General features: G+C 43.3%; 1 protein-coding gene and 1 pseudogene across 1 annotated transcript in view; one reads left to right on the forward strand and one right to left on the reverse strand.

Annotated features, from left to right (window-relative positions):
* LOC124613233 (cilia- and flagella-associated protein 36) overlaps nucleotides 1–13,907 on the forward strand; it is a 148,926-nt gene that overhangs the window by 79,531 nt on the left and 55,488 nt on the right. The gene's annotated exons all lie outside the window — the stretch shown is intronic.
* Nucleotides 5,097–5,213, reverse strand: LOC124614673 (annotated as a pseudogene).

The following is a 13,907-nucleotide window of genomic DNA, read 5'->3' on the forward strand; positions in this document are numbered from 1 at the left end:
ACATGTTCAATTACCCGAAAGTTCCTAAATGCAATATAACACATACCATACAGTTAAAAGGAAGTGACGCTTGATCAAGGTCCGCGTCACTTTCCATTTTTAACCAGACTTAACGTCTGAGAAAGTAAAGAAATAATAATAATAAAACACTGATGGAATCCGTAGATGTGACGTAAATGCAAAGACAAGCAAATAATTACAATTTCTGAAAAATTGAATGATTTATTCAAGACAAAGAGATTTATAAATCGAGCAAGTCAGTAACGAGTTAGTCCAGCTCTAGCCCTTATAGAAGCAGTTATTCAGCGCAGCACTGATTGATAGAGTTGTTGGATGTCCTCCTGAGGCATATCGTGCCAAATTCTGTCCAACTGGCGCCTTACATCGTCAAAACCCCGAGCTGGTTGGAGAGAACTGCCCAGAATGCTTCAAACGTTCTCAATTGGGGAGAGTTTTGACGAGCTTGCTGGCCAATGTGGAGTTTAGCAAGCACGAAGGCAGCAGTAGAGACTCTCGCCGTGTGTGGTCGGGCACTATCTTGCTGAAATGTAGGCCCTGGATGGCTGGCCATGAATCACAACAAAACACGGCGTAGAATATCGTCGACGTACCGCGGTGCTATAAGGGTGCCACGTATAACAGTAAGAAAATAAATGGCATCCCAGACCATCGCGCCTGGTTGTCGGGTTGTATGGCGGGCAATAGTCATTGATGACTGTTCCACTCTAAGCAATGAGCTTCCAGGCTGAAGACGTGTCTGGACATGAACATCACGTCTAGCGAATTTCGTTTCAAGTCAGATAATTCTTTCGTGGCACATAACTTTTCTTTGTCTTAGAGTGTAGTATTTGAAACAAAGCTGATGATCGTAACTGACATCTCTCCCCTACGATTTAATGACTCCCACACTAGAGATGGAGTCAGTGAATGTTTAGCGGTGTACGTAATCCGCTGGCATGATGAATAAAAGAAAAAGACGCAAGTGAATTGATAAGTGAAGTATGTGTCGAGCTGGTGTTTTGCCACTTACTCATTATACACGATAACAGCGTGATAGGTGTTTATGGCATTCAAGTGTAACTGCTAACCAGATGAAAAATCTAATTTTGAATTACACCTGCCATGGGGATAGAACGCCAAGGTCGTCAGCAGGCTCTCGATCTGGAATATAGAATGCTGAATTAGAAGAAAACTGCGTGCTGGTTGTATTACCTCCGACCCACTACGTTCCACACACATAACCTCTACAAATTACAACTGAACGTTCTCTCATTCAACAAATTATCATATTCTTTCATTACATTCATAATAATTATGTGGAGAACAGGAGATTTGCAAGGTGGAAAGACCAACACAAGAAGATAAATGTTATACGAGGGTGAGTCGAATGAAAACCTTAAATATTATTTATTGTGCAGAAGTGGTACAAAGCTGTACGACTCTTCAACATAATGTCCCCCACGCTCAACGAAAGTCCTCCAGTGCTTACGAAGTGCATAAATTCCTGTAGAAAAATATTCTTTTGGTAGTTCGCCCAACCACTCATGCCCCGCGTGGTGTACCTCTTCATCAGAACGGAACTTATTTCCTCCCATTGCGTCTTTGAGTGATCCAGATATGTGTAAATCACTTGGGGCAAGGTCTGGTGAGGATGGTGGATGAGGAAGGCACTCAAAATGCAGGTCTGTGATTGTTGCAAGTGTTGTACGGGCAGTGAGGGGCCTTGCATTGTCGTGTTGCAAAAGGACACCTGCTGACAGCAATCCACGTCGCTTTGACTTGATTGCAGGCCGCACATGATTTTTTAGGAGATCTGTGTACGATGCACTGGTGACAGTGGTCCGTCTAGGCATGTAATGCTCCAAAATGACGCCTTTTTCGTCCCAAAAGAGAGTCACCATAATCTTCCCTGCTGATGGTTCTGTTCTAAACTTCTTTGGTTTTGGTGATGAGGAATGGCGCTATTCCTTGCTCGCCCTCTTCGTTTACGGTTGATGGCAGTGAACCCAGGTTTCGTCCCCAGTAACGATTCTTGCAAGGAAGCCATCACCTTCCCGTCCAAAGCGCCGAAGAAGTTCTTCACAAGCATCAACACTTCGTTCTCTCATTTCAGGAGTCAGCTGCCGTGGCACCCATCTTGCAGACACTTTGTGAAACTGGAGCACATCATGCACTGTGGTGTGTTGATCCATGACTAATCTGTATACATGCTGCAGTGTCATTCAGTGTCACTCGGCGGTTTTCCTTCACTATGGCTTCAACTGCTGCAATGTTCTGTGGAGTGACAACTCGTTGTGCCTGACCTGGGCGAGGAGCATCTTCCACTGAAGTCACACCATTTGCGAACTTTCTACTCCATTCGTAGACTCACTGCTGTGACAAACATGCATCGCCGAACTGAACCTTCAGTCGTCGATGAATTTCAATAGGTTTCACACCTTCACTACGCAAAAACCGAATAACAGAACGCTGTTCTTCCCTGGTGCAAGTAGCAAGTGGGGCGGCTATCTTTATACTGATACTGCGACGGTATGTGTGCATCTGCACTATGCTGCCACCCACAGGCCATTCTGCCCGCTGTTTGTAGCACGCTTATCAACTTACAGGATAACGGTGCGAAATTTCTATTTGTTATTACAAATTTAAGGTTTTTATTTGATTCACCCTCGTATTTGTTGTTGTGGCCTACAGTCAGATGACTGGTTTGATGTAGCTCTCCGTACTGGTATATTATGTGCAAGCGCTTTCATCTCTGCACAACTACTACTACCTACATCCGTTTAAATCCATTCACTATATTCAGGCCTTCGTTCTCCTCCACAATCCCCCCCTTCCCCCCCCCCCCCCCCCCCCCCCCCCACACACACACACACACATTTGCTATCATTTGAAATTAACGATACTGTTATATGTCAACGGAACCCTTCTTTTAGTCAAGCTGTGTACGAATCTCTTCTTTCCCCAATTCGATTTAAAGCCTCAGAGCAACGTTAACGAACCACAACAGGTCAACAGGTGCTGTGTGCAACTTGTGTGTTGTTGTTGTGGTCCTCAGTTCTGAGACTGGTTTGATGCAGCTCTCCATGGTACTCTATCCTGTGCAAGCTTCTTCATCTCCCAGTACCTACTGCAACCTACATCCTTCTGAATCTGCTTAGTGTATTCATCTCTTGGTCTCCCTCTACGATTTTTACCCTCCACGCTGCCCTCCAATACTAAATTGGTGATCCCTTGATGCCTCAGAACATGTCCTACCAACCGATCCCTTCTTCTGGTCAAGTTGTGCCACAAACTTCTCTTCTCCGCAATCCTATTCAATACTTCCTCATTAGTTATGTGATCTACCCATCTAATCTTCAGCATTCTTCTGTAGCACCACATTTCGAAAGCTTCTATTCTCTTCTTGTCTAAACTATTTATCGTCCATATTTCACTTCCATACATGACTACACTCCATACAAATACTTTCAGAAACGACTTCCTGACACTTAAATCTATACTCGATGTTAACAAATTTCTCTTTTTCAGAAACGCTTTCCTTGCCATTGCCAGTCTACATTTGATATCCTCTCTACTTCGACCATTATCAGTTATTTTGCTCCCAAAATAGCAAAACTCCTTTACTACTTTAAGTGTCTCATTTCCTAATCTAATTCCCTCAGCATCACCCGACTTAATTCGGCTACATTCCATTATACTCGTTTTGCTTTTGTTGATGTTCATCTTATATACTCCTCTCAAGACACTGTCCATTCCATTCAACTGCTCTTCCAAGTCCTTTGCTGTCTCTGACAGAATTACAATGTCATCGGCGAACCTCAAAGTTTTTATTTCTTCTCCATGGATTTTAATACCTACTCCGAATTTTTCTTTTGTTTCCTTTACTGCTTGCTCAATATACAGTTGAATAACATCGGGGAGAGGCTACAACCCTGTCTTCCTCCCTTCCCAACCACTGCTTCCCTTTCATGTCCCTCGACTCTTATAACTGCCATCTGGTTTCTGTACATATTGTAAATAGCCTTTCGCTCCCTGTATTTTACTCCTGCCACCTTTAGAATTTGAGAGAGAGTATTCCAGTCAACATTGTCAAAAGCTTTCTCTAAGTCTATAAATGCTAGAAACGTAGGTTTGCCTTTCCTTAATCTTTCTTCTAAGATAAGTCGTACTGTCAGTATTGCCTCACGTGTTCCAGTATTTCTACGGAATCCAAACTGATCTTCCCCGAGGTCGGCTTCTACTAGTTTTTCCATTCGTCTATAAACTTGTGTGCAATTTATCGTAATGAATAGCGTAAACTGACGCAGATAAAAATATAGAAGCAAAAACGTTCGAGTAAATACGAGTCCGCGACGAGCAGTTGGCAAGATAATTGCCAATGTGTCGTTACAAGCCGCCATTGACTTCTGTGTGAAATTTTGTCCCAGTAAGTGCAAATGAATCTGAACTGTAATTTTTCCCCTAAGGTAACTGGGCTCAGATCTTACCCACCTCTCGTGGTTGGGAATGTGGTACATACAGGTTGATTCAGCTACCCCAAGTTATAGGTTTTATGCAAACCGCAATGCCTTCAAATATCAAGTACAAGGTTTTTAAATTCTCTCACTCTCTGTGCGCAAACTATTAGTCCTACGGAACAGATGAACGGCATATTTTTGTAGGAAATTTAATGTGATTAAATTTTGTACTGTGATACTTTTCCGCTAGAGGCTTTGTCTTCGAATTATTCAAGAAAAATGTAAAAAACTGACCTTCACATTTGTTTTTCTTGAAGAACTCGAAAACTGTGGCCCCCATCGAAAACCTACAAAATGTACAAAATTTAACTGCATTAAATTTGCTACAAAAAGGTCATTTTTCTGTAGGATTAATAGTTTACACATAGCGAGGAAGCACTCACTCCGTCTTCAGGCCACGAGTGGCCTACCGGGACCATCCGACCGCCGGGTCATCCTCAATGGAGGATGCGGATAGGTGGGCGTGGGGTCAGCACACCGCTCTCCCGGTCGTTATGATGATATTCTTGACCGAAGCCGCTACATTTCGGTCGGGTAGCTCCTCAATTGGCATCACGAGGCTGAGTGCACCCCGAAAAATGGCAACAGCGCATGGCGGCCTGGATGGTCACCCATCCAAGTGCGACCACGATCGACAGCGCTTAACTTCGGTGTTCTCACGGGAACCGGTGTATCCACTGCGGCAAGGCCGTTGCCACATAGCGAGGAAGAGAATCTGAAAATCTCGCCATGGATTGTGAAGGAGTTGTGGGTTGCCTAAAAACCGATAGGTAGGGGCACGTGAATCACGATGTACATGATGGGAAGCGGGTACATTTTGCTATTGATGTAAGGCAACATCTTAAGAGCGAGTCTGTTGGAAGATGGAGAGGTCGACCAAGGCCTGTACCTTAGCCCCCAAGACCACCTGCGCTCAATCCTCAGGACTTTTATGTTTGGAATTATCTTAAAAGAGAAGTGTACAGTACTACAGTACTCTTGTTGGTTAGTTTGGAGAATTGGAGCAGCGGATTGTAGTCTTGTGAATGGTACGGTGGTATCTGAAAGGAGCCATATCACCTTGCAGAGACAACTGAAGTATTGCCTCCAAACACGAGGTCGAGACTTACAGTATCTCCTGAAACATGTATGAGTGTATAGTTCAAATATATTTATAATAACCAGAACAATATTTCACATTGAAGTCTGTTGTGGCTTATAACCACACATGCACAATGATCTCGCAAACAGCTCTTTTCCATACAATGTTCACTGAAATATTTTTGCTTGTATCATGGTATAGTTTCACTTTGTTTTCACTATTAATTATGAGGTATGACTTTTGAGGTTTTATATATTGAGGCTCTAGTAGTTATACCACAAAGGCCCTGTCTAAAATCGTAGTACCTATGTGCACACCTTATTCCATTTGGCATAAAATCAAACTCTCTATATGCATCCCTGAATTGCCGAATTAAATCATTAAGATTTGGCTTATAATACCAGAGTTCTTCAAGTACAATAACAGCCGCTGAATAATTTATTTTGTTCCCGTAGAATGTTATTGCTAATTCATCAATCCTTTCTTGATTGGTAGGAACAAGGAAGGCGAGGCGCAGGTCGTCCGGGTAATTTCTGATATGGTCCCAGTTGGACTAATCGGAGGCAAACCTATGTTACATCTGTTGACTGTAAGTCCTCATGAAGAAGTGTGTCTTCACATGGGCCCAGTTTCGTCCCTTGACAAGGTCACACAACGAATGGTAGTATGAGAATACAAAGAAAGTCGGCAGTGTGCGTGCTGACTTCCCACGTGGCATTGTAGGTACACACAGACGATGATGGTTACCTGGCAGATATATAAAGAAATAAAGCGAGTGAATGTCACCCACCCACTGGCTGCTCTGCGATCTTTCTCAAGCGATTTAAAACGAACTGTTAGGGAAAAAAAAAGATTTTTCCACCTCTTGCGGCCAAATTCGTTAGTTTCATGATGAACCATTTATCTTTACACTAATCGTAATAGTTACTGTGACATTTCGAAATTAAGAAAACTTCCACACAAAACTTCGAATTTTTTCGCAATAAAAATAGGAGTTGCTCTGGTTTTATGTTTGTTGCACGTTAAGGCATACATTGCTGGGTATGAAATATGACTGACATCTTGAGTTTTTCTTTAAACTTGAGATCTGCAGTCTGGGGATTTTGCTAGCTGATACTAGTTCGAGCGGCCACACTCGGGCGTGGCTTGTTCTAGTATGAATGCTCGGTGAGGGCAGGCTGCGGCTGAACGGGGCACTTGTAACGCAATTGTGGCGCCCTGAATATGTTCTAAGTTGGGGCGGCCGCACTGGACGCTCGTCAACGCCGGGGCCCGGCAGCAAACAAGTGGTGCCAAACGTTAGCCAGGCGAGAGGGGTGGCCCCAGCGCATGGGCCAGCCGCGTGGCTGGGGATTCCACTGTGACGAGGACGGTGCTTTGTGACAATGAAGGTGACACGCCGGGAGTGCCAAAGATGGCGGACTTTGTGAAACCTTAATAGCAGATATTTCACGGTTCGTATAGAAATTAATAGTAGCCAGATGAATAATGATACTTCAAAAAGAAACATGTACATTACGATTAATTGCACGACGATTCTGATGGTGTAATCAGATTTTCAATATCTTTATTAGTTTAAAGTTTAGTAACTGATGGTAAATTATACAAGTAACACCCAGAAACGAATTTCCAAAGTCTAAACGGTTCTTCCGATTTCGTCGATCTACGTGTGTTTAGAAAGCTATTAGTGTAAACCTAAATTGGTATGAATTACGGGCATGTAACTTAAATAGTACATGAGTTATTGGAGGTCAAAGTGGCCGATTACTATCGATCGCGTCACGTCATAAGTACTCCACAGTTACACGAAAAAACGGTAGCTGCATGCTTATAAATATATTTATTTCTCTATGTCTTTGTATATATCCGATATATACTATTCAAGAAGAAATTGGTTAAATATTTGCTGTGTTTTAGAAAGTACAGAGACAATAGGCTCCTGGCCTACTTTTTGCTTCTTTTCTTTTGATATGTGTTTGTTTAATTCTTTATGTATTTAATAATGTGTGTTAGAGCGTGTTTATGTCAAGCTCTAGGAATATTTATTTAATTTCAAGTATTTAAATGTAAATCCAGTATTTCGTATGTGTTTTATGTATGTGAGTGTGCATTCGCTGTAAGACATGGCGGGAGCGCTCTAGCCAGTCACAGCGTTCATTAAGGGTGAGACTGTATGGAAGTGGGGGAGGAGAATCTTTGAGAGAGAGGACACAGCGCAGTTCTGGACAGGACGGCACTGGACAGGGGAAGTGCCGGGACGGTACGGGCGACAGACGCACGGTCGCGAGAGAGACTTTGAGTGTGGAGCGGTTTGCGCGTGGTCGCGAGAGATAGAAATACACTCCTGGAAATTGAAATAAGAACACCGTGAATTCATTGTCCCAGGAAGGGGAAACTTTATTGACACATTCCTGGGGTCAGATACATCACATGATCACACTGACAGAACCACAGGCACATAGACACAGGCAACAGAGCATGCACAATGTCGGCACTAGTACAGTGTATATCCACCTTTCGCAGCAATGCAGGCTGCTATTCTCCCATGGAGACGATCGTAGAGATGCTGGATGTAGTCCTGTGGAACGGCTTGCCATGCCATTTCCACCTGGCGCCTCAATTGGACCAGCGTTCGTGCTGGACGTGCAGACCGCGTGAGACGACGCTTCATCCAGTCCCAAACATGCTCAATGGGGGACAGATCCGGAGATCTTGCTGGCCAGGGTAGTTGACTTACACCTTCTAGAGCACGTTGGGTGGCACGGGATACATGCGTACGTGCATTGTCCTGTTGGAACAGCAAGTTCCCTTGCCGGTCTAGGAATGGTAGAACGATGGGTTCGATGACGGTTTGGATGTACCGTGCACTATTCAGTGTCCCCTCGACGATCACCAGTGGTGTACGGCCAGTGTAGGAGATCGCTCCCCACACCATGATGCCGGGTGTTGGCCCTGTGTGCATCGGTCGTATGCAGTCCTGATTGTGGCGCTCACCTGCACGGCGCCAAACACGCATACGACCATCATTGGCACCAAGGCAGAAGCGACTCTCATCGCTGAAGACGACACGTCTCTATTCGTCCCTCCATTCACGCCTGTCGCGACACCACTGGAGGCGGGCTGCACAATGTTGGGGCGTGAGCGGAAGACGGCCTAACGGTGTGCGGGACCGTAGCCCAGCTTCATGGAGACGGTTGCGAATGGTCCTCGCCGATACCCCAGGAGCAACAGTGTCCCTAATTTGCTGGGAAGTGGCGGTGCGGTCCCCTACGGCACTGCGTAGGATCCGACGGTCTTGGCGTGCATCCGTCCGTCGCTGCGGTCCGGTCCCCGGTCGACGGGCACGTGCACCTTCCGCCGACCGCTGGCGACAACATCGATGTACTGTGGAGACCTCACGCCCCACGTGTTGAGCAATTCGGCGGTACGTCCTCCCGCATGCCCACTATACGCCCTCGCTCAAAGTCCGTCAACTGCACATACGGTTCACGTCCACGCTGTCGCGGCATGCTACCAGTGTTAAAGACTGCGATGGAGCTCCGTATGCCACGGCAAACTGGCTGACACTGACGGCGGCGGTGCACAAATGCTGCGCAGCTAGCGCCATTCGACGGCCAACACCGTGGTTCCTGGTGTGTCCGCTGTGCCGTGCGTGTGATCATTGCTTGTACAGCCCTCCCGCAGTGTCCGGAGCAAGTATGGTGGGTCTGACACACCGGTGTCAATGTGTTCTTTTTTCCATTTCCAGGAGTGTACTTCGGAGTGCCGACTTGTGAGATTTCCGTAGCTTCTACAGTGAAGACGTAGTGTGCGTTTAGAAGTGAATATCACGTGAGCTATGTTGTTGTTCATAACTAATTACGTGCAGCAGGAATCTATTGTTTCCTTGCTATTCAACTTATATTTTATTTAATTGCTGGACCATCGACACCAATAAGTGTTTCACAGAAATATACCACTATCGTACTCATCATTTAAAGTCGTTAAGACAGCATCTGCAGATTTTATTTAATTGCAATCTTTCATTTATAATTTTATATGTTACATTCATAATTCGCAATTGCCGAGTGATAGAAACCTTCGACCGTTCGATTCATGTGTGTATTCTTATCGTATACTGTAGACTCAGCAGTATTTGGCCTGTAATGCGGCAACTATGTATCCCAGCTACTAGACAACGAAACCAGCCAAAACTTTTAATATTGCAACTCTGAGTCGGAGGAAATGTGGTTGAGGGCCATTTCATCACATAATTCTTTTTTGATAGCCCACACAGTGTGGGAGGGGCGGGCAGAAACAGCCCGACCTGGAACCCTCTCCATCCTGATGTCGTGGCCGTCATAGCAGTTCTGTACATCTGCAGGCTGCTGTTGCTTCTGATATATTTCGACCAGCAGATGAAATTACATCCATTTCAGTTTAGACATACGAGGTGTATTCAAGTTCTAAGGCATCCGATTTTTTTTCTAATTAACTAAATTAACTACTCACCCGAAATCGAGGAAACTGGCGTTACTGCTCGACGTAATCGCCCTGCAGACGTACACATTTTTCACAGCGCTGACGCCGTGATTCCATGGCAGCGGCGAAGGCTTCTTTAGGAGTCTGTTTTCACCACTGGAAAATCGCTGAGGCAATAGCAGCACGGCTGGTGAATGTGCGGCCACGGAGAGTGTCTTTCATTGTTGGAAAAAGCTAAAAGTCACTAGGAGCCAGGTCAGTTGAGTAGGGAGCATGAGGAATCATTTCAAAGTTGTTATCAGGAAGAAACTGCTGCGTAACGTAAGTCGTTGTGCGGGTGCGTTTTCTTGGTGAAACAGCACACGCGCAGCCCTTCCCGGACATTTTTGTTGCAGTGCAGGAAGGAATTTGATCTTCAAAGCATTTTCGTAGGATGCACCTGTTACCGTAGTGCCCTTTGGAACGCAATGGGTAAGGATTACGCCCTCGCTGTCCCAGAACATGGACAACATCATTTTTTCAGCACTGGCGGTTACCCAAAACTTTTTTGGTGGCGGTGAATCTGAGTCGTGTGAAGTTAGCACCCCTTTTTCGAGAAATATACCTTTTTTGCAGAGTTCTTGATAGATATGGCATAGTTCTAGAGTTCTTTGTACAAAATTTCAATAGTTCTGCAGAATTTAGCGAAGAAAACAACAAAATTCGAAAAAATTTTCGTATCGAAAACATTTTTTGTCAATTTTCGTAAAAATTAAACTTGTACAACAGTTCTGAGGACAGTTCTGAACAGAACCCCAAGAGCTCTATCGAAAATCCCAACAACATTTTTCTATGGCGATAATGGTTTAAGATCAATTGATTTAATATCTACATCTACATCTACATCTATACTCCGCGAGCCACCTTACGGTGTGTGGCGGAGGGTACTTATTGTACCACTATCTGATCCCCCCTTCCCTGTTCCATTCACGAATTGTGCGTGGAAAGAACGACTGCTTGTAAGTCTCCGTATTTGCTCTAATTTCTCGGATCTTTTCGTTGTGATCATTACGCGAGATATATGTGGGCGGTAGTAATATGTTGCCCATCTCTTCCCGGAATGTGCTCTCTCGTAATTTCGATAATAAACCTCTCCGTATTGCGTAACGCCTTTCTTGAAGTGTCTGCCACTGGAGCTTGTTCAGCATCTCCGTAACGCTCTCGCGCTGACTAAATGTCCCCATGACGAATCGCGCTGCTTTTCGCTGGATCATGTCTATCTCTTCTATTAATCCAACCTGGTAAGGGTCCCATACTGATGAGCAATACTCAAGAATCGGACGAACAAGCGTTTTGTAAGCTACTTCTTTCGTCGATGAGTCACATTTTCTTAGAATTCTTCCTATGAATCTCAACCTGGCGCCTGCTTTTCCCACTATTTGTTTTATGTGATCATTCCACTTCAGATCGCTCCGGATAGTAACTCCTAAGTATTTTACGGTCGTTACCGCTTCCAATGATTTACCACCTATGGCATAATCGTACTGGAATGGATTTCTGCCCCTATGTATGCGCATTATATTACATTTATCTACGTTTAGGGAAAGCTGCCAGCTTTCGCACCATGCATTAATCCTCTGCAGGTCCTCCTGGAGTACGTACGAGTCTTCTGATGTTGCTACTTTCTTGTAGACAACCGTGTCATCTGCAAATAGCCTCACGGAGCTACCGATGTTGTCAACTAAGTCATTTATGTATATTGTAAACAATAAAGGTCCTATCACGCTTCCCTGCGGTACTCCCGAAATTACCTCTACATCTGCAGATTTTGAACCGTTAAGAATGACATGTTGTGTTCTTTCTTCTAGGAAATCCTGAATCCAATCACAAACCTGGTCCGATATTCCGTAAGCTCGTATTTTTTTCACTAAACGTAAGTGCGGAACCGTATCAAATGCCTTCCTGAAGTCCAGGAATACGGCATCAATCTGCTCGCCAGTGTCTACGGCACTGTGAATTTCTTGGGCAAATAGGGCGAGCTGAGTTTCACATGATCTCTGTTTGCGGAATCCATGTTGGTTATGATGAAGGAGATTTGTATTATCTAAGAACGTCATAATACGAGAACACAAAACATGTTCCATTATTCTACAACAGATTGACGTAAGCGAAATAGGCCTATAATTATTCGCATCTGATTTATGACCCTTCTTGAAAATGGGAACGACCTGCGCTTTCTTCCAGTCGCTAGGTACTTTACGTTCTTCCAGCGATCTACGATAAATTGCTGATAGAAAGGGGGCAAGTTCTTTAGCATAATCACTGTAGAATCTTAAGGGTATCTCGTCTGGTCCGGATGCTTTTCCGCTACTAAGTGATAGCAGTTGTTTTTCAATTCCGATATCGTTTATTTCAATATTTTCCATTTTGGCGTCCGTGCGACGGCTGAAGTCAGGGACCGTGTTACGATTTTCCGCAGTGAAACAGTTTCGGAACACTGAATTCAGTATTTCTGCCTTTCTTCGGTCGTCCTCTGTTTCGGTGCCGTGGGACACACTTTCTTTACGGAAAATATAAATATATTCGTACAACAGTTCTGATGACAGTTCTGGACACCACGTGGAGAGTTCTATCGAAAATCCTAGTGAAATTTTTTTGTGCAGGTAATAGTTTAAGAGGTAATTGCAACTTAATTAAGAATTCCATAAGAGCTCCTACTGTGAAGCTGGCACCCTTTTTTTCACAAATGTATACTTTTTTCAGATTTCTTGATAGATATGCCATAGTTCTAGAGTTCTTTGTACAAAATTTCAATAGTTCTGCAGAATTTAGCGACGAAAACAATATTCGAAAAAATTTTCGTATCGAAAATATTCTTTGTCAATTTTTGCAAATTGTAAATAAGTACAACAGTTCTGAGCACAGTTCTGAACAGAACTCCAAGAGTTCTATCGAAAACCCAAGTAACATTTTTTTGCGCAGCTCTTAGTTTACGAGATAATTGCAATTTAAGGAGAAAAACTTTTCACTTACTGTGAAGTTGGCACCCTTTTTTTCACAAATGTATACTTTTTTCAGATTTATTGATAGATATGCCGTAGTTCTAGAGTTCTTTGTACAAAATTTCAATAGTTCTACAGAATTTAGCGACGAAAACAATATTCGAAAAAATTTTCGTATCGAAAACATTCTTCGTCAATTTTCGCAAATTGTAAATAAGTACAACAGTTCTGAGCACAGTTCTGAACATAACTCCAAGAGTTCTATCGAAAACCCAAGTAACAATTTTTTGTGCAGCTAATAGTTTACGAGATAATTGCAATTTAAGGAGAAAATCTTTTCACTTACTGTGAAGTTGGCACCCTTTTTTTCAGAAATGTATATTATTTTCAGAGTTCTTGATAGATATGGCATAGTTCTAGAGTTCTTTGTACAAAATTTTAATAGTTCTGCAGAATTTAACGAAGAAAACAACAATACTCGAAAAAAATTTCGTATAGCAAACATTCGTTATTAATTTTCGCAAAAAGTAAATTCGGACAACAGTTCTGAGGGCAGTTCTGAACAGAACCCCAATAGTTCTATAGAATATCCTAATTACAATTTTTTGTGCAGCTAACACGTTACGATATAATTGCAATTTAATTAGGGAACCTCTTCACTTACTGTGAAGTTGGAATCCTTTTCTTCAGAAATATATATATATATTTTCAGAGTTCTTGATAGACATGTCATAGTTCTAGAGTTATTTGTACAAAATTTGAATAGTCCTGCATAATTCAGCGAAAAAAACAACAATACTCGAAAAATTTTTCGTATCGAATACATTCTTTGTCAATTTTCGCAAAAAGTAAATTCGTACAACAGTT

This window comes from Schistocerca americana, chromosome 4 (genome assembly GCF_021461395.2).
Source record: "Schistocerca americana isolate TAMUIC-IGC-003095 chromosome 4, iqSchAmer2.1, whole genome shotgun sequence".
Classification (NCBI taxonomy): domain Eukaryota; kingdom Metazoa; phylum Arthropoda; class Insecta; order Orthoptera; family Acrididae; genus Schistocerca; species Schistocerca americana.